At 37.1% G+C, this 21,542-nt stretch overlaps 1 protein-coding gene and 1 long non-coding RNA gene across 4 annotated transcripts in view; one reads left to right on the top strand and one right to left on the bottom strand.

Moving 5' to 3' along the window:
* The window catches only part of TAB2 (TGF-beta activated kinase 1 (MAP3K7) binding protein 2), a 125,337-nt gene that overhangs the window by 101,808 nt on the left and 1,987 nt on the right, over positions 1 to 21,542 (bottom strand). The gene's annotated exons all lie outside the window — the stretch shown is intronic.
* On the top strand, positions 6,338 to 12,492 carry LOC140527039 (uncharacterized). The gene is made up of 3 exons (XR_011974651.1): positions 6,338 to 6,420; positions 9,101 to 9,207; positions 11,234 to 12,492. It is a non-coding gene; the product is annotated as an uncharacterized lncRNA (long non-coding RNA).

Raw genomic sequence — 21,542 nt, 5'->3', positions numbered from 1 at the left:
TTGAGTCAGGAAATGGAACAGCATGTGCAAAGGGCAAAGTAAATGAAGAGGGATTGAGTGTTAAGAATTTAGACTGGAAACACAGGAAGGGACAAAGTTGTGAAGAACTTTAAAAGTCAAGCAGAAGATCCTGTATTTGATTCTGGAGGCAACAGGCAGCTACTGGGTAAGGTCAGACAACAGTCCTATCTGTATTTTGGGAAGATCATTTTGGAAGCTAAGGGGAGTGACTTTATCTAGTCCTATCTCTCCTCAACTCAAATCTCAAATAATCAATTGTCATTTGGACATCTCAAACTGAATATTGGAGTGGGCGGGTAAAGACTTGAGAGAAAGAGACCATCCAGAAGGCTATGCTACTGCAATAATCCAGGAATAGGTGATAAAAGAACACACCAGGATTGGTAACTAGGTGAATGAAGGAAAAAGGATATTTGAGAGATATTGAGAAGGTAGGAATGACAAGACTTGTTAATAGATAAGGTCTGGGGAGTAAGCTGAGGCTGATGCTTTGTGATTGAGAGTAGGGTAGCACTTTTGACAGTTATAGGGAAGTTCAGAAGAGGGAAGGGCCTGAGGGTGAGAGGTGTGGTTTATTCTTCTGCAGGTTACTCTCTGAACTTTCTTCTACACCCCAGAAACCTCTATATCTTGGAAGCTCACTTCAGCCCTGGAACTCATATACTGGAAGTACCCGCTATCCTTATGCCTTTCCCTTTTGATTTGATGACTCCTCTTAGAAGCTCAATGTAAGGAGGTTGCCCAGGTCATTCCTCTTCAGGCTGCATTCTAGAATTTCTTTGGCAATGAAGGATGAACACAGAATTTCTCTATTATGCCCTCTGCCATGTATCTTCTCATTCCCCCCTTCTCCTCCCCTTTCGGCTTCCTTTTATGTATAGTCTTTCCCATTGGACTGTAAGCTCCTTAAGGATGGGGCTGTTCCTTCTGTTTTCATTTGTATTCACAGAGGTTAGTGTGGGGCCTAGAATGCAGCAAACACTTAATAAATGCTTGTTAACTGATTGACTGGGGGTGGGATGGAGGGTTGGAGAGGAAGGTGGAGAAGGTAAGTTTTGTTTTTTTGACAAGTCTGAGTTTGAAACTCCAAGGAGATATTCAGTTTGAGATTCCAAATAACAAATGATGATTTGAAACTAGATCTCAGGAGAGATGGGGCTAGATAAAGTCAGTTCTTCTGTAATTTGACATAAGCATTCTTCCAAAACACTGTGCTATACAAAATTGTGCAAGAAAAAAACACAAGTTTTACAAGGAAAAACATGCTTGGGGTAAAATGCTCAAAAATTTCACTACTAACACATTAAAAAAGAGAGACAGAAACCTAACAAAAACAGTAGCAGTTTTATACACGTATATGGTTAAGAAATACATCAATACTACAACAAACAGTGGCTGAGATCTTGAGCTCCTGGGTTGCATGAGCTAGATGGGCAGGCCATGACTCTGGGCCTCCAGGCTGAAGCCCATGCCTGAAGAAGGTGAGAGTAATATAGAACAGTCCTTCTGTGTTCTTCTCCCTTCACAGTTCCTACTACAACAGAAAAACATATATAATAAAAATGGCACTTCACTTTGAAAATGACCTTAAGTTTGCTTATAGAAGTGGGCATCAGAAGGGCTCCAGCTTGTGAGTTATTGCAAAGCCATACAGTCTTCTGCATTCTTGCTGTTTCTCTTGGAAGACATTATGCAGAAGCAAACTTGGAACTAGAAATTCAAGTTATGCTCAAAATGTTCCCTAATATAGCAATTTCAACAAATGTGCATTTTCAAAATGCATGTTAGAGAAGAAATGACTGTATATATCGATCTGGGAATCATTTTCATAGAAGTGAAAATTCAACCCATGGAATGAATGGAATAAGAAAAGACAGTACAGAGAAGGCCCAAGTCAGAGTCAGGGAAGACTTAAAGGAGTGGTCAGAGAGATAGAAGGAGACACAAAAGGAAGTGGTGTCTTGAATACCTGGAAAAAAGAGAACATGCAGAAGAAGATAATCAATAGTGTCAAGGCCTTTACAGTGGTCAAGAAGAATGATATTGGGGAAAACACTTTGGCAATTAAAGATTACTGATGATTTTGAAGAGCAGTTTCCATTGAATATGGTTCAAAGTCAGAATCAGGAAAATGAAAGGGAATAAGCATTTATATAGCACCTACTATGGGCTAGGTACTGTGCTAAGCCCTTTACAAATTATCATCTCATTTGATCTTCACAACAATCTCGAAAGATAGGTGCTTTTATTATCCTCATTTTATACTTGAGGAAACTAAAGCAATCAGAGGTTAAATGACTTGCTCAGAGTCACATAGCCAATAAGTAACCAAGGCTAGATTTGAACTCAGGAATTCCTGAAGTTAGCTCCAGGTCCAGCACTCTATCCACTGCCTTAAAAAACCCACAGGGTTTAGAATCAAAGAAGTGGAAACACCAATTATAAATGGCTTTCTCAAGGAGTTTATCGAAAAAGAGATACAGAATGCTAGCTATCAGGAATGGCATATTCAAAGCGAGAGTTTTTTAAGGATGAGTAGATAGCAATGAGTTTATATGCAACAAGAAAGAAAACTACAGCTAGGAAGAGATTAAAGATTTGTGAAAAAGTGGGATAACTGAGGAAGCAATCTGCTGGAGAAGACAGGATTGGATGGGATCAAGGATACATATGGAGGGATTAGACTTAGCAAAGAAAAGGGCTATAGGAATCAAGGAGGGCATAATGGGCTAAGATATCTGAATGATGTGAGATGAGAAGGGAAGCAAAAACTTTCCTTTAAGAGGCCTAAATTTTTTCAGTGAAGCAAGAGGTGAGGTCCTCAGCTGCAAGGAGCTAGGGAAGAGATGTCATGGGAGGCTTGAGGAAGGATTAAAAGATTTGGAATTGCTCCAAGTGGTTAATGAGAGATGGAAATGATTTAGGGAGGCAAGAAAAGATGGCCCTACTGCAGTGAGAACCTAGTTGAGTTTATGTAACATAAACGTATAGTTGGTTCAGTCAACACAGTTTCATGACTTTCTCTTGCTCTATTCAGCAGCCCAGGAATAGAAAAAAGGGTAGGTAATGGCAGGAATAATCCAAGACTGGGTTTGGCATGCTGTAATAAACAAAAGAATAAGAAGGCAAGATATCTGAGCATAAAGTTGAATTGATAAGTCAAGAGGTTGAGAGAGAAGGAGGAAAGTGCTGCTCATACTTGGGAAATAACTAAGGGATAGAAGGTGAAGACAAAGAATGGAATTAGCGTTAAGGCAGAAGGAAACATGGAACAATATGATTATCACTGTTGCTGTAAAGAATTACTGTAAATTCTGAGATACTATCTATAAAGTGAATGATTATCATCAGGCTTTTCTTTCTGTAAGTTTGACAATGAAAGGCAAGAGAGAAATGTGGAGATAGCTGGGTCAGGAAAAGACTTTTTTAAGATAAGAGAATCATAGAGGAGTAACAGCTTTTAGAATTGGAAGGAGAAACCCAGAAGTCATTTAGTCCATCTCCCTCGTTTTACATATGAAGAAACTTATGCTTAGAGGCAAAATGATGTGCCTGAATTCAATTTATATCTGCTAGGAAAAAAAATAGCAAAAATTTTTGGAAGTTAGCATTAGTGGGGCTTCAGGAAAAATAGGAACGTTAACATTTTGTGAATGAGTAAGATCACCATAGGCATTTGGGAAAGTAATACGATTATATATTAAAAGTCACAAAAGTGATTATCTGGAACTTTGTCCCTAAAATATATCCTAACCTAGAAAAAAGCTTCTGTACGAAAACATTCATAGCTGCTCTTCTTGACATAGCAAAAAAATCACAAACTTACATGTCTAATAATTTGATAATGGCATTTTATTAAAATGGAATATTATAGTGCCATAAGATCATAAATATGGAGCATGCATCAAAATATGAAAAGATCTATATGAAAGGATGCAAAGTTAGATGAACATAACAGGACTGTATACACACAGAAAACTTTTTTTTAAAAAAATCCAGCCGCAATGGGAAGTTCACACAAACTTAGAAGGCAATTTTTATTCATTTGTTAACTCATTTAACAATAACAACAATGAGCTGACAATTACAGTATGCTCTTAAAGCTTTGCACAGTACTATATGTTACATTTGATTCTTATAACTACACTGTCAGGTAGATATCACAGGCTATTTATTTTCCCCATTTAACAAACAAGGAAACAGATTAAGCAGTTTCTCAAGGGTAACGCAGAAGGTAGTCAGTGTCAGAGGCAGTATTTGAACCCATCATTCACTCACTTGACACTAAGACTAGCACTCTTTCTATATGCTGCTTCCTATATCAAGCTTTTCTATCTAGCTAAAGCTAAGAATGTTTAAGATTTTACTTATTTATTTTAAAAAGTATCTCAAATTTCAACTGGTTTCTCCTTACTACTCAAAAATCCTTCTATTCTATACTACTAATTTTCTATCACATTCCTCCACGATGATTTATCTACATCAAGGCTGGGGAACCTGAAACCTCAAGGTCACATGTGGCCTTCTAGGTCCTTGGGTTCAACTTTTTAACTGAATCCAACTTTTACAGAACAAATCCTTTCATTAAGGAGATTTGTTCTGTGAAGTTTGGATTCAGTTAAAGGGTCTCACTTGACGACCTAGAGGGCCAAATGTGGCCTCGTGGCTGCAGGTTCCCCACCCCTGATTCTACATCTTTTCCTCCCCTCAAACCCTCAATTGCACTCCTCAGGTGTTTTCCTATCTACATTGATGGTACTTCTGTCCACACAAATTTTTATAGTACAAACTGCAATTTTTTTTTGTCTCAAAAATCATTTTAAGTGCAGAAATTGTTTTTATCCACACTACTGGGTGATTTAAACTTATGACAGTCATTAATTTTTTAATGCATGATCATATTGGCTAATATTAATTCATATCAGCATGAAGTATGTCTCGCACACTAAAGTGTCAATTAACAACAAAAGGAATCATTAATATGTTAACACATTACTAAGTACTACCTGAATAGAAAGCGGGCCTCAAAATCTAGAAGAAGCCTTTTTCAAACCCAGCTTCTGACAGGTAAGTGACCTTGGAAATGTCAAGTTAGCCTCTCCTTCATTCACTTGCTGATCTGCTTTGGTAAGGAGAACTTCCTTATTGGCAGTTCACTACATCAATGAAATCATATTTCAGACCAAAACAAAAATAACTGCAAACCACAGTAAACAAAAACTATCATCACCAGCATCCAAATCCACTAGTAACCAGGAACGCAAAATACAAAGCATTAACTATATTCAATAAAGAACAAAATCCTTCGTGCAAAACCAAAGGGGAAGCTCACTAACTATATTAGTCAATGGGAATGAAGCTAATACTAGATATTAACTTTTAACAAGTAAAATATGGAAACTGAAGGGATATCATAAAAGAAAAACTGAAGAAAATTCAAATTAGAAAAGCATAACGATCGTTTTTATATATAAAGTAGAAAAAGTTTTATACTATTATATTTAGCTTTACATTTAAGGCAACTGAATGGGAACAGATTCAGTGAAGACTTCTCAGGGATATGGAGTCTTCTCCCTAGAGTGGAAGAGACCTTAGGCCCAGGTTTCCATTCCTCCAGTCAGGTGATTTCCATATAAGGTTATGTAGTGCATTAGGATCAGTGATTAAATATGACTCACTAACTCCTCAATACCTAATTTGCATATGCACAAGCAGTCTGCAGTCCTCCCATAGGTCCACCTGATTTGTACAAGTTCTCAATGCCCAATTTGCATGAGTCGTCAATGCTTCATTTGCATATATTTTCAACACCTAATTTTCACATAATGACATGTATTTTTGCGGGCTTTGTAACATCCGGGAGCAGGAAATTTGAACCGGGTTTCAAAAGGGATTGGTTAGATTTCCTACCTAGCATGTAAGACCTTGCTTCTCACCAATGAGAATAATGGTCAGCAGTGGGAGTCAGGGTCTACATAAATTGCCATTCTGCTTCTGCAAGGCACCTCCCAACTCCAGCTTCACTGGTGAAGGGACCACCCGTTTCTCCTGAGAACCGAATAAAGGAGATTTTCTGTTTTTACTTTGAGACATCGCTGAGCAGTCACTTTGAGTAAGGTGGGGTTCGTGCTTCCCCCACACAGTTTTGGGGGCCCTTTCGGGATCACATGACTTCCCAGGAGCAGGACAGTGACTCAGTTCGGGGACAGGCACCCCTGGGGAGATTTTTCTCCCACAGTCCTTGAAACTGAGTGCTGAGCCTCCCTCTCTGTGAAGTAACGACCGGAAGCAGAGGAACTCAGTAGAAACAGACTCTGGAATTCTGAAGCTTTGAGGAAGTCGAAACTCCAACGGGTCTTCATGGTCTTCAGTCAGGTAACCTATGCGCATAACCCGAAGGTAAGCACTGTGGGTCTGAGGGTCAGTTTCGGGAGTCTTAGCCTCGGGAGGTTCGGGGATGGCCTCCAACCAAATTTTATGGACTGCAGACCCCAAGGGAAGGACCCTCTGAGAACGCTATGGGGTGACTGTAGTGGGTGAGTGATTCCCACTGTGGACTGGTCAGAGGGACAGTCCAGTGAGTCTCGGATATTAGGTGTCTGAGCTTGGAGGTGTCTGCGTGGCAGCCCTCATGCTAGGATTGGGAAGGAGCAGTCCAAACTCCGAGCTTCAGAGCAGAGTCAGAGCATACAAGTAAATACTCCCTTGGGAAATGGATTACAAAATTGGAATGAGGTACCAAAAGACAAAAGACAAAAAGAAAATGACCAAATATTGCTACTTTGTATGGGGTGATAAAAATATAGAAGGAGGCTCTTTGATTAAAACTTTTTTTTAATCTGGGAAAGTTTTTCCTCCTCTGATAAGGGAGTGGCAGCCATTCCCTACCTTACCTAAAGGAGGATCTCTTTTGTAATGGAAATTAGCAGAGTAAGGATACTGGCAGTCTGGAGTTAAAAAGTTGAGTTTTGATTTAATGAGATCCCAAAGCTAAAACTCGTACTTTAGGTTTGAATTGGGTCAATGTATCTGATACCAAAAGATGATGTGTGTAAAACTGCAAATTCCCTTCAGAATTTCAGTGATTTCTTTTAGAATCATCAACTCTGTCCATGTGCTCAGACCACATGGACAAGGGGAAGGTTACCCTCCCCCTTATGATTCAAAAGGGTGGGATGAGACTGGGAGACCTGGTCTGCTGGGCCTGGAAAGGGGGAAGGGAGCCAGAGGATGGCGTTTCAGCTCTTTAAGGAAGTAGAGTAGAAGGGAAAAGGCTATTCACAGCTGAAATGGCCAGTCACGTGGTCCTTCTAGGGAAGTTTTCTTTTACTTAAGGAAAAAAGGAAATACAAAGCAGCATCTGAGAATGCTCTTCCTATTAGAATTAAGCAGAAAGATATTGTTATTTGGCATTTATGACTGTAAAGTGCTTAACATAAGGATGGGTATTTGTTAAATGCAACATTAATCTAATGTAATTGTTACATGACTTTTAAATTTGTAGTTTGTTACCTACAGATTGGGATTTTAAAAGGAAGTGATAGAAATCTGATAATTTGCAACTTACATTCGGTTATAAATAAGCACTGAAAATGTTGATGTGTGCTATATAATGGTAGATTTAAGCTGAAAGGGGATTCCAGCGCAGACAGTTATAGTTGAAATGTGGAGGAAGGCTGGATAGTCTTGAGTCTTAAAAAAAAAAGGGTTTTGATTGCAGATGGTTTCAGTAAATAGTGAGGGTGTGAGGAAGTATTTTTAAAAAATCATGTAATGTGATATGACTCTATCTGAAATAATATCAGGTGATAGTGTGCCCATGTGGTGGTAAGCTGAATGGATTAATGGCTTATTTTAAGTTTTAAGTCAACTTAAATAAGTTTAAATTTTTAGGTAATCCATCTAAATATTAGGAATTGCACTGTTAAATTAATTAATGAATTGGTTAAAAAGAACCGTTATGAATCTGATGTAAGAGTTTCCTTGTTGTAGAATTCTTATTGAGAAAATGAAAATCCTTTAAAAATATATACATATATATATGGGTGTGATTTTCAAGCCTGTTCCATCTGAGGATGTATTAAGTATGTTAAAAGTTTATTTCTGCTATTAAGGAAATTTTAGCTAAAATTGTTTTTGCCATGAATCAAGCATTTACTCTAAAGTATGTTTGTAAAAGAAAGCTTATGGGCAAATGTGAAAAGGCTTTGGTTTTAGGTCTTTTCTTGTAATTTCTGTCAATTAGGTTCAAGGGGGTTGTGATAAATTGTAAACTGTTCTTAAGAGAGGAAAATATTTGTTGTATTAAGAAATACTTTGTAAAATCTTTTGTATGGTTTTTGGAAGGCCTACCCCATTTGTATTTGTAAGTTACAAAATTGGGAAAAATTTAGTTTCTCTAAAGAACTTAAAAAGAAAAGGCTGGTGTTCTTTTGCAACACTGTTGGCCTCAGTATTACCTAGAGGGTCATGAAACATGGCCCATTTCGAGGACCCTGTTCTCAGAAAAGATTGTAAGATACTTGTAGCTAGAACTGCCCCTCAAAAGGAGCAATGGGGGTCAACTGAACATTTTTGATGATCCCCCTTCTTACGACCCTTAGGGCTTTGGTCCTCTCTTCCAGCCCTAGCAACCGGTCTTGCTGAGGTGTGACCCTCTGAAGTCTCTGGGTATCTCCCCCGATGACCCCTTCCTTTCCTCAGGTGTCAGCTGATTTTTCCCCTTGCCAGCCAGACCCCCTAGCCTTGCAGCCCAATCTAGTTCAGGCAGCATTTTCCAGCCCCTCTCTCACAAGAAGTGGGACTTCCTGTCTCTCTCCACAGGGCTATCTGGGCTTCTTCCCTTGAGGGAAGTACCTACTTCTGGTGGGACAATTAGAGTACATGTTCCATCTCAGACCTCATTCAGGTTAGAGAGAAACAGGGGAGGTACTCATAAGACCCCACTACCGAGGGAAGCTTTCTTAGGGTGACAAGCCCAAAAGTTTGGGAATCTTTTGGCTAGCAGTGACCCCACAATATCCCCCAGGAGCAGCTGCTGTTCCCACTAGTGACCCAAGATGGGATTACTCTATTGAAGGGGCAGCAGCTACAGCCTGGAAGTTCAGCACATAGCCACAGTCATGGGTAGAAGATGAAGAGAGATGGGTAGGGATGGAGAAGCCAGCCAGTCGTTGTCTTCATTTGGTAAGACAGCTCATCCTTCTGTCAATAATATTTATATGATATGAAAATGCAATTGATGTCATCTGAAATTTGTTTCGGTTCACAGCTAAAACAATTTTGTTATAGTTCTAATGCTAAAACCTAAAGCTGGTACAGTGTGTATATGTGGGGAAAGGAGCAGTCCTCAGGCTAGTAAAAAGTGCAGCCCCAGCAGCTGAGGAGATTGTATATAGAACTTGCTTTGGTGAGAATTTGAAAATGTATAGAAATGATCTTCAGTGATTGGCTTTTAGGATAAATTTAAGATCTAAGATGTAAGATAAAATCCCTGGGAACATTCTTTCTGAATCTAATGGGAATAGATGTTGTATCATTGTTCCATGGAACAAGACTGGGATTTAAAGTTAACTGTAATTGTATCTTATCTACAGAGGGACTCAGGGGAAGGAGTCCCTTACTGAGAAAGGGTGGCCCCAGGTGGTCTGAGGACTCCAGGAATGGTCTTGATAGAAGTGGCCAGTAAACTGGGAGATTTGGATTGATAGAATTAAGAGTGGGAAGTAGAACAAATTTGGGCATGGTGATAGAGTGGGCCTTAGGAGAGCCAGTTCACATGGGGAAAACCAAGGAGTTTTCAAGGTGAGGTTTTCCAGGGACTTTAGACAAATGGGACTAAAACTCTTTTGGGGTAATGGACAAAGGTTCCAACTTGGAATGAGGTCTTTACATGTTACAAAATGATGTAAAAGCAATTAGTATTAAAACAATTGACTGAATTAATTACTGAGACTAAATCAGAGACACCTTCAGTTTGGGGAAAAGAATTTCAGTCTAATTTTCTTAGAGGCAGGTCGCCTCTGGTAATATTTGGCACTGATGCAAAAGTTAAATGCTTGTTTTGATTTGAATTCATTTCATGAACATAAAAGTTCAAGTGAATTTATCACATGTGTAACTCATTCTTTTAGACTGAGCAGGGTTAGAAACAGACAAAGTAGTTTGGGAAACAGATATAAATCTATTAGAGCAATAACTTATGACTGTTATTCAATCAGGAACTAGAACATGTATAGAAAGGCATGTAAGCTACTTAAGATTTGCTTCAAAAGATGTTCCTTAGCCAATGTGAAATTATAGTCATATCTGAAACTGATTATTGGAGCTTGCTATTTTAAGATTTTATGGGACTATTAACTGACCTTCTGAGTCTAACTCCAGGTGTGGATAGCAAGAGAGGTGGTCTGAGCCACTGATCCATGATGCAAGTAAGCCTGTGAGATGCTGGTATGAACTGCAAAAAGGTGATCTCATGGGAAGGTTGGGAGAGCAGTTGTTCAGCCTGAGCTACAGTAAGATTCTCCTGACTCCATTTCCCAACTGACACCTGATAGACTTTTAGGCTGGCTAGATGCCAGTTGACAATCTACTCCTGCCTGGAATTGACGTGAAGTTAGAGAGATGTTGTTTCCCTTCAATGTCCCTACTCTTAATGGCAAATTCCTAAAATCTAAAGTTTTATAAGCATAATACCAGATCTATCAAATAATAGATTGTTGGTAGGGGAACATCTGAGGTTAAGTCTAAAATTAAGCTATTACGCTTAGGACTTTAGACCAAGAACAATAACTTAGGGTCCTTTAATTCTTAGTAACAGTGTGGAGACAATCAGGTCATGGGCTTGTGAGGCTAGCATGCATAGTTTATTATTCTGTCTCAGATGGTTAATGTTAAACGAAAAATGGTTTGTGGTATATATTGTAAATGCTTTAAAAGAAGCATCACATGCCCAGAAGCTGGAATTATTTTAAGATGTGATAGGTACTGTGTTAAAAATGATTATTTATTATATTTACATGTAAGTACTGGAGCCTGGTATTGACTCCTTAGTGAAATCTCGTCTTCCTAATGTAGGAAATGAACAATGAATTGATGTAAAATGTAGAAGCTGCATTTTAATGTGAATTTTTTTTAAACATGACAATTGGTCAAAGTTTCAATTTTGATTTTTGTAAGAGTGATAGGAATGATAATCTAAAATTGTATTAAGTTCATTTTTGTAGGAGAGTGGACATCTGGATTACAAGAAGATAAAGGGAAGAAGATGCTGAGGTGCTGTGCTGAAGACTGCTTGAAGGAGCATTCAGACCAGAAAACTGCATCAGATGATATTCCTCCTCAGCCTGCTGTATGAGATGGAAACTCTAAATGGACAGTTCATTAATTTACCTTTTCTTTTGAATCTCTGTATCTGTACTTATAACAAGGGGACTGGTCCTTGTAATTTGTCAATGCATCAGTCAACTTTGCTTCCTTCCCATATTCATATAAAAGGGAGAGAGATGAAGGGAAGAATTCATAGGGGAAAGAATGTGAGGAGGTATTTATTGATTGGATTTAGGTGTGGAAACAGGAATAAAATAAGGGGATGGGAGGAATATGGGTGGGATGTGCTTGAACCTTGTATTACCTATTCCCCCATCCCAATTCAGAAAATATTTAGCATGATTGTGAAACCAGTAGACACAGTTATGGAAGGTTATTGCATTTAAAAATTTTAAAGTTGTTTACTGTCATTTGTAATTATTACTATTAGTTATTAAACTCCCAAGCCTCATGCTTGGAAGTCATACTTTGCAAGAAAGGAGGGTGGGTGCCAGTGGAAACAGACGACAGAGATGATCCTGATGGTGCGAGGAAATCAATAAGCAATGTGAGACTATGTTACAGGAATATGAACAAAACTCTGGTTGAAAGCTAGTGTGTGAGAAGTCTTCAAAGGAATAAATTAAGAGAGGGATTGAATGGGAACAGATTTAGTGAAGCCTTCTCAGGGATATGGAGTCTTCTCCCAGACCTTCCACCCAGGTTTCTGTTTCCATTCCTCCAGAGTCAGGTGATTTCCATATAAGGCTATGTAGTGCATTAGGATCAATGATTGGATATGACTAACTCCTCAATACCTAATTTGCATATGTGCATGCAGTCTGCAGTCCTCCCATAGGTCCACCTGATTTGCACAAGTTTTCAATGCCTAATTTTCATATTCACGTGTAATTTTGTGGGCTTTGTAACATCCGGGAGCAGGAAATTTGAACCGGGTTTCAAAAGGGATTGGTTAGATTTCCTACCTAGCATGTAAGACCTTGCTTCTCACCAATGAGAATAATGGTCAGCAGTGGGAGTCAGGGTCTATATAAATTGCCATTCTGCTTCTGCAAGGCACCTCCCAACTCCAGCTTCACTGGTGAAGGGACCACCCGTTTCTCCCGAGAACCGAATAAAGGAGATTTTCTGTTTTTACTTTGAGACATCTCTGAGCAGTCAATTTGAGTAAGGGGAGGTTCATGCTTCCCACACACACAATCAAAGTTTGACCCCCTCCTCTAATTTTTTTAATGCCTTCCCTGCAAAAATGCACTAAACTGTAGGTTATTGACTAGTTTAAAATTGCCAATCTAGACTTTAACAAAGAAATGAGTAAGAAAAATAGAAACAAGGGCAAAATTTCATGTTAATATTGTGATTTTCTAAAATGAAGCTAGTTTTCAGTTTGTACTCTGGAGAGTTATAGTAAATCAAACAGTTACACACAAATTATCAATTCTGTTTTCACCAAAGCAATTCAAATAGGTAGTCAGACAGCATCAAATGAGATAAATTTTTGTGAAGCACTCAGCACAGTGCCTGGTACACAGGAAGCATTTAATAAATACCTAATGTGGAAGTAAAATTCCAACTATTAGATCACTTTCTCCTTTACTGTATCCAAACATACGTATGAACTAGAATAGGGTTCATTTCACACTCTTGGAAAGATTTAGTATCACACATCAGAGTCTGGAAGGAATCTTAGAGATCATGCAGTCCAATGTTGAGAAATCAGGGTTAAAACATAATTGGAAAATGTTCAACAAAATAAATAAAAATACAGTAAAACATAGGTAATGTTATTTTGTGGTTTTCTAAGTCAACATTAGCCAGTAGGGACCCATTTCTATTTGCATTTGACACTACTCACTAATCTAACCTCTCTTTTTTTCTTTTTACAAATGAGGTAATTAAAGTCTAAGAAGGTTAAATGATTTGTCACACAAACGGTGGAGTCAGAGGTCTTGGGTTCAAATTTTACCTCTGATTCATACCACTAATGGGACCTCAATAAAGTCACTCCATCTCTTTAGGGTTTCATTTTCCTTATGTGTAAAATGAGGAGGAGTTGGACTAGACACCTCTGAGGTTCATTCCAGCCCTATATTTATGCTCCAATGCTTTGTACAGAGGTACTCACTAGAAATGGATTAAAAAAATTAAAATCAAAATGCATAAATTACAAATAACAAATAATTAACATTTCTTTTAAAAGCCATGATATAAATGAAAGATAAGAGGGGGTAAAGAATTCCATTGATCACCTAAAGGCTCCTGGATCTCTTTGTTCACCTAATGGCCCTGCCCTCATCAGCTATACTTGATGTCCTGAGTTTGCTTCTTTTGGATGGTTCCTGTCAGGTAGTCCTTCTAGGAGGAAAAGAGTATATGCAGCTCCCTGGAAAATTACCAACTACCTGGCACTTTGCTAGAATCCTAAACTACTTAGAATGGACCTTCAAGATCTCGTTAAGTGATCATTTAACCTCCACTTCAAGATCTCCAATGACGGAGAACTCACTAAATTGTTAGGTAGCCCATTCCACCCTTAGATAGCTATGATCATTATAGTTTTTCCCTTTGCTGAAGGAAAATCTGCCTTTTGGCAAATTCCATCTCTCATTATCACCTCATGAGCAGAACTAGTCTAATCTTCCACATCATAGCCCTTCTGATACTGGCCTCCTAATGAGAGAGAGATCAAAGGATGTAATATGTTCAGGGTAAGAGATCTTTTCAATCTGACTTTTAGGGCAAAAGGAAGTCAGTGAAGAGATACAACTCCATCTAAGTATTTCTGAAGAAAGCACTAGTTACCCAGGTTCCCAACCTTGGAGTTATGCTTCAACTTCTCTGTTCCTCATCCTTATATCCAGTTGCCAAATCTTATATCTATTTTATTTTCACAACCTCTCTCCCATTTTCTCCCTTCTCTCCACTAACTCAAGCATTACCTTATTTAAGGCCCTCATTTCTTCTTGCTTGGACTATTAACAGGAGACTAACTGGTCTTCCTTTAGTCTAGACTCTCCCTTGTTTAATCCAATTCTACCCAGCTGCCAAAACCATCTTCCTAAGGGATAGGCTTAGCTATGCCATTTCTCTACTCAGAAGTATTCAGCTCTCTTACTTCTAGGAAAAAAATATAAAAATCTTCATTCCAGGATTTAAAGCCTTCCAAAATCTAGCTCCAACTGTTCTAACCTTGATCTGTATTATCCTCAACATATTCTTTAGTCAAACGGATCTACTGAACTCATTTCCCTTCCTTCACCCAAGCAGTAAATCATGCCTGATATGCACTCCTCCTCCACAAAGACTTTCTTAATTAATGCTTTATCCTTCCCCAAATTACTCTGATTTTACATATCAATTTATGTATCCCCCAGTTGAATATTAACTCTTTTGAGGGTAGGACCTATTTCCATTTGGTCTTTATATTCCCAGTACCTAACAGTGCTTAGCATAAACTAGGTGCCTTAATAAATGCTTGCTGAATATGATAGAATAATTTTATACTTTGAACATGTGTGACAGGACCAACATTTTCTTCACTCAAAGTTTCCTGACTTCTTCCTCCCAGGCAACCTGACTGGTTGAAGCTTCCAGGCTCCAGAGAAATAAAAGGTCCCAAGTCCCAGTCACATGTAGTCAGTGTGCCTCTCAGACTTGGTGCTTGCCTAAAACCATGTGAGTCACGGTACCCTGATAACATACTGACCAGACAAGTTTCCAGATCCAGATGGAATTGGAGATAAGACCTAAGGCCTTCCCCCATTATTCAGAGAAGCTAAATACCACAGTATTTAGCTGTGTGTTAAACAAAGTAAACCTCCTGCCTCAGGAACTTACTTAGCTAGGTGACACTGGACAAATCACTTAACTTCAATTTGCCTCAGTTTTCCCAACTGTAAAATGAGGATAATAACAGCACCTACTTTGCAGGCTGTTGTGAAGACCAACTGCAGTATTTGTAAAGCACTCAACACAGTGCCTGGCAAGAGCCCTACATAAATGCTTATTCCCTTCCATTCCCCCTCCTTTGTTCAATGACTCACAAGTGCTTCATTTCATCCCAAAACTGAACCTGAATTAACAGGGCACAGGGGCTATAGCACCTAAAATAACATGCAACTAGTCATTTAAAGTGATTCTCTGCTGAATAAAAAGGGAACAGTAAAGACAATGGTAAATTAACTTCTTGTCCTGCCAAAGAATAAATAACAGGTTGTAAGAATTTCAACATATTTTTCTCTAAAAATTCCACACCAGCATTACAGCTTTTGACAACTTTTCTGACTAAATAAAACCTTTTTTTTGGTTTGAGTACTATATTCTACAAAGTTAAGTTGCTGATTTCAGGATCCCATTTATATTGGCAAGCATTTCTCTACTCATTGATGGGGACTGGAAAAAGATTCCACTTTTCTGCCATTGTTCCTGTATTGCTGAAGCACAAGCTATATAGTTTGGACTACTCCATTGGTCAGTTTCAGAGATTAGCACAGCCTGGCACATAGTAGGCGCTTAATAAATGTTTGATTAATTATTGTTCCATCAATTCTGCTAACACCCTTTGAGGTTACTTTGACATCAAAATTTTGTGAGTCAGAAGTAATTAACCTGAAATCAAATGTCAAAATAAAAACGAAGTTTAGATCTGCTGGGGTAATGCAGCCCACTTCTTAATAGGAAACAACTAAAGTTTAAACTATTAGGAAGGAAAATTAAATTCGATATTAGGAATAACTACACATACAAGTATGACCTCAAACTTAAGCACAATTTTGAAAAATAAAATATACATTAAAATTAGGAGGTACATTTAACAGACATCTATAAGGGGAATAGGTGGGGGAAATGGGATATATCAGGCCATAACTAGACATATATAATTACAAATAACAACACACTGTGCTCGGCAGAAGGTAGGCAATTAATAAATGCTGGTTGATTGTTTCAGTTCCAACTATGTAACCCAAAGGATATTACAACTTACCTCAATAGAAAACAAAACATAGCATTCTAATTGTACTTCAATTTCACTGTCATGGCTACTCCTTCCAATTTAAGTGGAAGGGTATGTGTTTGTCCTTCATTGCCAAAGAAGACCATGCCATCAGAGAAATGATGACGTGACTTGCGCTTGACTTTGTTTAGAGTGAGGGAGGGCTGTGCAAGTCACCAGCCTCACTTCTCCTCCAGAGCCATCTGAATCCAGTGACCAGATATTTCTTAGGATGACTGGAGATGACCCAGGATGAGGCAACTGGGGTTAAGTGACTTGCCCAAGGTCACACAGCTAGTGAGTGTCAAGTGTCTGAGGTGAGATTTGAACTCAGGTCCTACTGACTCCTGCACTGGTGCTCTATCCACTGCACCACCTAGCTGCCCCAAGTGGAAGGGAATTCATTCTTGAATGGCCAACAATCTCGACTCTTGTTTATATTCATAAATCTGCCCCAGGAGAAGGGTCCACCCATAATATTAGATGCCTTTCTTTAGGTCTCTTGATATAGCATGGTTACCAACAAAGCACATGAGTTGTCCATATATTATCCATGCCTCTCCATTTGTAACTAGGCCATCTTTTTTACCCAAACATACATTTCCCTGATGATGGCCTTACAGCCACTGCTCCTGAATATAAATTTTTATTAAATTAAGTCAACAAGCACTAATAAGTACCTATTATTCTCCAATATGTCTAAGACAATGATTTCTTTAATGCCATCCATGTAGAATAAACAGTATTTTCTATCAAGAGATTATTCCTTTATTATTATCAATTGCACCTAAGTATAACTGACAAATTCTATTATAACCATAAAAACGTATGGGGTTTTTTTTTCCTATCAAGAATCACTCTACTGTATTATTTCCTATACATCTATTAACTATTTTCCAAAGATATTGTAGGATCCTCCCAAATACTCATGTGTTATTTGGCTTCTATACCACTATTCTGGAGTGCTGCCTTAAAGGTCTGTTTTGTTTTTCCTTCTTTAATTGAAAACAAGAATGCTAGTTTCTTTAACAAGGCAATTAAAATACTACAAATTCTTAAGACTCCCTTTTACCCTTGTTGTACCTGTCCAGTTAAATTGAACTTCCTGAGTTCATTCAAGCAAGCACATTTCATAATATAGTAAGGGTTTTAAGTCTTCAAAACAAAAACATTAAAAATCTCAATAGCTGTTATTTACAAATTATGTTTAAAAAATTATCTTATGACATGAAAATCATGGTACTCAAAGTACAGAAATTTCTCATAGAGAAACTTAACATCAACGAATGTTGAAAAGTATATTCTGAGACTTTAATCATTACAGGGACCACAGAAACTTATCAAATAATAAGAAAAAGCTGACTTTTACTAAGCTAAAACATTTTGAAAAAAGTTGTTTTTATTTTTTTAAGGATGAAGGGGAATTCTCTTTCCTTTAAAATTTTTTCCCTTCCCAAAATATATCAATGTTCCTTAGAAATCAAAGCAATATAAGTATATGCTATAATATTGACACTGATGGAGCACGAACTATAAGGATACTTATTCAATAATGCCAGTACAAACCTCTAGTTCAAATGAAATTCCTATCAGAGAGAAATGTTGCAAATACACTGTTCATGTTTGAGAATTATGTCCCATAATCATGCATTATTATTTTATTTTGGACTATTTTCGCTTCTAAAAGCTCCCATTACTTGTTAATCACTACCTCAGAATGGTTTTTATATATATGTATTCATCATAGCTGTGTAAAATATAGACATAAAACAGGTCTAAATAAATACAAATAGATTTCAAAGTGATAACACATTGCACGACATCTTAACCCAGCTTTAGATTTTTGAGAACTTAAAATCACAAAAGGGCTTTCTATTCTTTTGTAAATGCTCCTCTGCATCAAGGGGTAGAAAAACCATGGAACTGAACTCATGAAAAACAGTTAGTGCTTAATAAATATTTAATCTACCAAGAGACCTGGGCTCACTGTATTTCACTGAGTTCACCCAAAACTTACTGTGTAAAAGACAGCCACTTACTTTTTACCCCATCCCAATTCTGACCTCGGGAATGTTATTTATTCCTAAATAATCTAACAAAGAGACTAAGATAAACTATTTAATAGGTGGGAACTCCTCAGAATAACTACAGTGTTATAATTATCATTCTAAGCTACCCTTTTTCCTTAAGTTATATAACCTGAAAAGTACCCCCCCTTAATTGAAAATTAAATTTACTATTAATATTAATATTAGTCCTCCTATCATACTAGAGTTATAAAAGCATCTCCAGAGAGGTCACTAAACTCCAAAAATCAAATTACAATGAAAACTGCTTTGTCCAGCTTGTCAAGTAGAAATCCCTACTAATTCACATTGTCTAGCTTTCACTGTAAAATAATTCACTATCACAGTCACATTCATAAAGATGGTCAAGTAATTCTTAAAACCAGGAAAAACTGGATTATGTACAACTAAAACAATAGTTTGAGTTTTTTGAATATTAATAACCCATATTCAGTATCTTTTGTAACTTTTTGAAGATGAGAATATTTGATTAATGATGATACCATATTCCCTGATGGTGTTAGATATACTCTATCCCTGAACACTAATTCTAAAAATGTCATTTATTAAAGCATTTAACTGTAACTTTTTCATATTAAAGCTGAAGTATGGCAAGGCTGCTTAACATAAAGCAATACTTACTTAGCATCATCAGGGAATAAGATATTCAACATAAGTGAATTTTCAGAAAAATTTGAAATGCTAAAAAAAGTGTTAAAAAATGAAGTGTTAAAACTTTATTCTATCCATTTTTTTCATGAAACTATTTCTAAAAGATATTACTTGTTTCCTGTATTCTGAAATTGAAGATCATATAATATTTTAAAGTTGACTCATGGTCACTAGTTGGAATATCCATTATTATGCTATATAATAATACTACTCTGGGTTTGCTTTTTAATTTTCTATTCCTTGCTTGAGTGTCAGACTATCAGTTATCAGTTCTGTCACTTTGCCTGATTCAAAGGGCCTTCCACCTCCTTTCTAGGTCATTGCTTTTAATCTGCTATTATTTGGGTAAGGATCGGATAACCAAGCATGTTAAGAACTATTAAATAAAAATCAATAAGGCTTCTGAGTGCTAGAGGTCCAAAGCAAATAACATGGGCCTAGGGCAAGGGATTTGGGACAATACTTTCTTGCTGGAGGTTGAAATTAATTAGGGATATTACTGTACTTGCTATTTTAGGGGAAGGACCTTAAAAATTTTAAAAACAAAATTTATTTCTAAATTCTTAGGGTTTGTTGTCCTAATAATTATCTACTGAAGTAGAGGGATACCAAAAAGAAAAAGCATCCTGATTGTTAAAATCTTGTCTCTGATGCTTAATTAGTTGTGTGACCCTGGCTAAGTCACTTAAGTTAATGTGCTCTTTCCTCACCTATAAAATGGAAGATATAATAAGTGTGAGACCAACCTCATAGGGTTACAGTGAAGATCAAATGAAATACTAAATCAAATAACACTGAATATAGCACTTAATGTCCAATATAGATGCCAGCTATCATCCTGCTCATCATCATAAGTAATGTAATCAATATGGAAAGACTCCAGAGTACTTTTCATTTTAGCTACTTATTACTGAGTAAATATACTTGAAGTAATGTAACCATAAATGTAAAAATGAATGCAATTTTTTTTTGCAAGTATAACCCACAGTGGCAAATAAATCAAAACCAAAGGTACTTATATTGAATACACATATATAACACAATTCTACCATCTTTCTGAATCCTTATCAGTGAATTGTTTTTTAACTGGAAGTTATGTCCCACAGGGAAATTGAGAAACCATAAAAAGTGCCCCAGAACCAGTTTCCTTTGTGTGTCCCTTTCAATATTACAAATCCTCCAGCGGTCCCTTTAACTGCTATAATTACCCTTATGTTACAATCTATCCATCTATTTTGGACAGTCCCAAATCTTAGATGAGTAACAATTCTGATGATAATCTGTTCATTATAGAAAAGTGAAACAAAGTAAAAGGATTTTGCTCTTCCCTCCCTGTAAATCTGATGTTGAGGCGCAAGGAGAATATAAAGAGAGAGGTTTAGGGAGTCAAGGTAACCAGAGTCAGGTAGAGATGCACTGAAAAGAAAAAGATCCAGAACACTGGTTGAATATGCTCAATACACACATATCAACTCTCTGGACAGTTTTTAAAACATATAATCATGGAAAATTTCCTTCAGACTTCTACAACAAAGCAAAATCTCTATTCTAAATTACCAGGTTTTGTTTTCCTAAATTATGCTCCTGGACATCAAGGAAATAAAACTCTTTGGCAAACACCTTAATTAATAATCAAAAATGCTATACTTTCTCTTATTTACTTCAAACATTCCCTGAACACTTTTTTTCAATAAAAGATATCATATCCTGCATAAAGTCCATTTTGCCAATAAGATGCTATGTATAATATAAATAGATGTCCTCCTATCCTAAACACTCCTGTTGGGAAAAAGGTAATTTTGCTTTTTCTCAACTATTCCTCAATGCCAGAAGAAGCACTTTTGATACCTCATAAAGACTAAGTCTGCTGAGTTATTTATCCAAGCATGATATACCACTACAAAAGAATACCTTAAATCAACATAATTAGGTAAGGAATACTAGAAGATGTCAGTGAACATCTATGTTTTTCACTGATAATTGAATTTTCCTACTCAGACATACAAAGTTTAAAATTTTCTTCATTTCACCAGACAGAATCACTATAAGAAAGTCCTACAAAAACTGAAGATATGACTGACAGTAGTGTGGGCTAGTTTCCTCCAGGTGAGGATCAAATTTAAATATCATTTCAATGGAATGAAAGTAATTATAACTGATATTCAGTCTTTTGACAACCCAGTGTCAGACAAAAATCTGACCATTTGTCAAGTCAGCACAGGAACTACAAGCTGGTTCAAAAGAGTTACCAAATACCATTTGTGGCTGCTGTAGTAGTTGTTCATCAAAGTATCTTTTAAAGACAACTTTAAAAGATGCTTTTTAACCTTAAATTATCCTTAACACTTGAGGAGAAAAAATGAAATAAACACATAAAGATTATATTATTAAGGTGATCAACATACCCAAGTCTCATTTTGATCCCTTAAAATATTTTAAACTTACATATAGGATAACCTGTA

The sequence above is a fragment of the Notamacropus eugenii genome, chromosome 2 (assembly GCF_028372415.1).
Source record: "Notamacropus eugenii isolate mMacEug1 chromosome 2, mMacEug1.pri_v2, whole genome shotgun sequence".
Classification (NCBI taxonomy): domain Eukaryota; kingdom Metazoa; phylum Chordata; class Mammalia; order Diprotodontia; family Macropodidae; genus Notamacropus; species Notamacropus eugenii.
The sequence above is the reverse complement of the archived record's forward strand: the minus strand, read 5'-3'. Positions and strand labels throughout refer to the sequence as shown.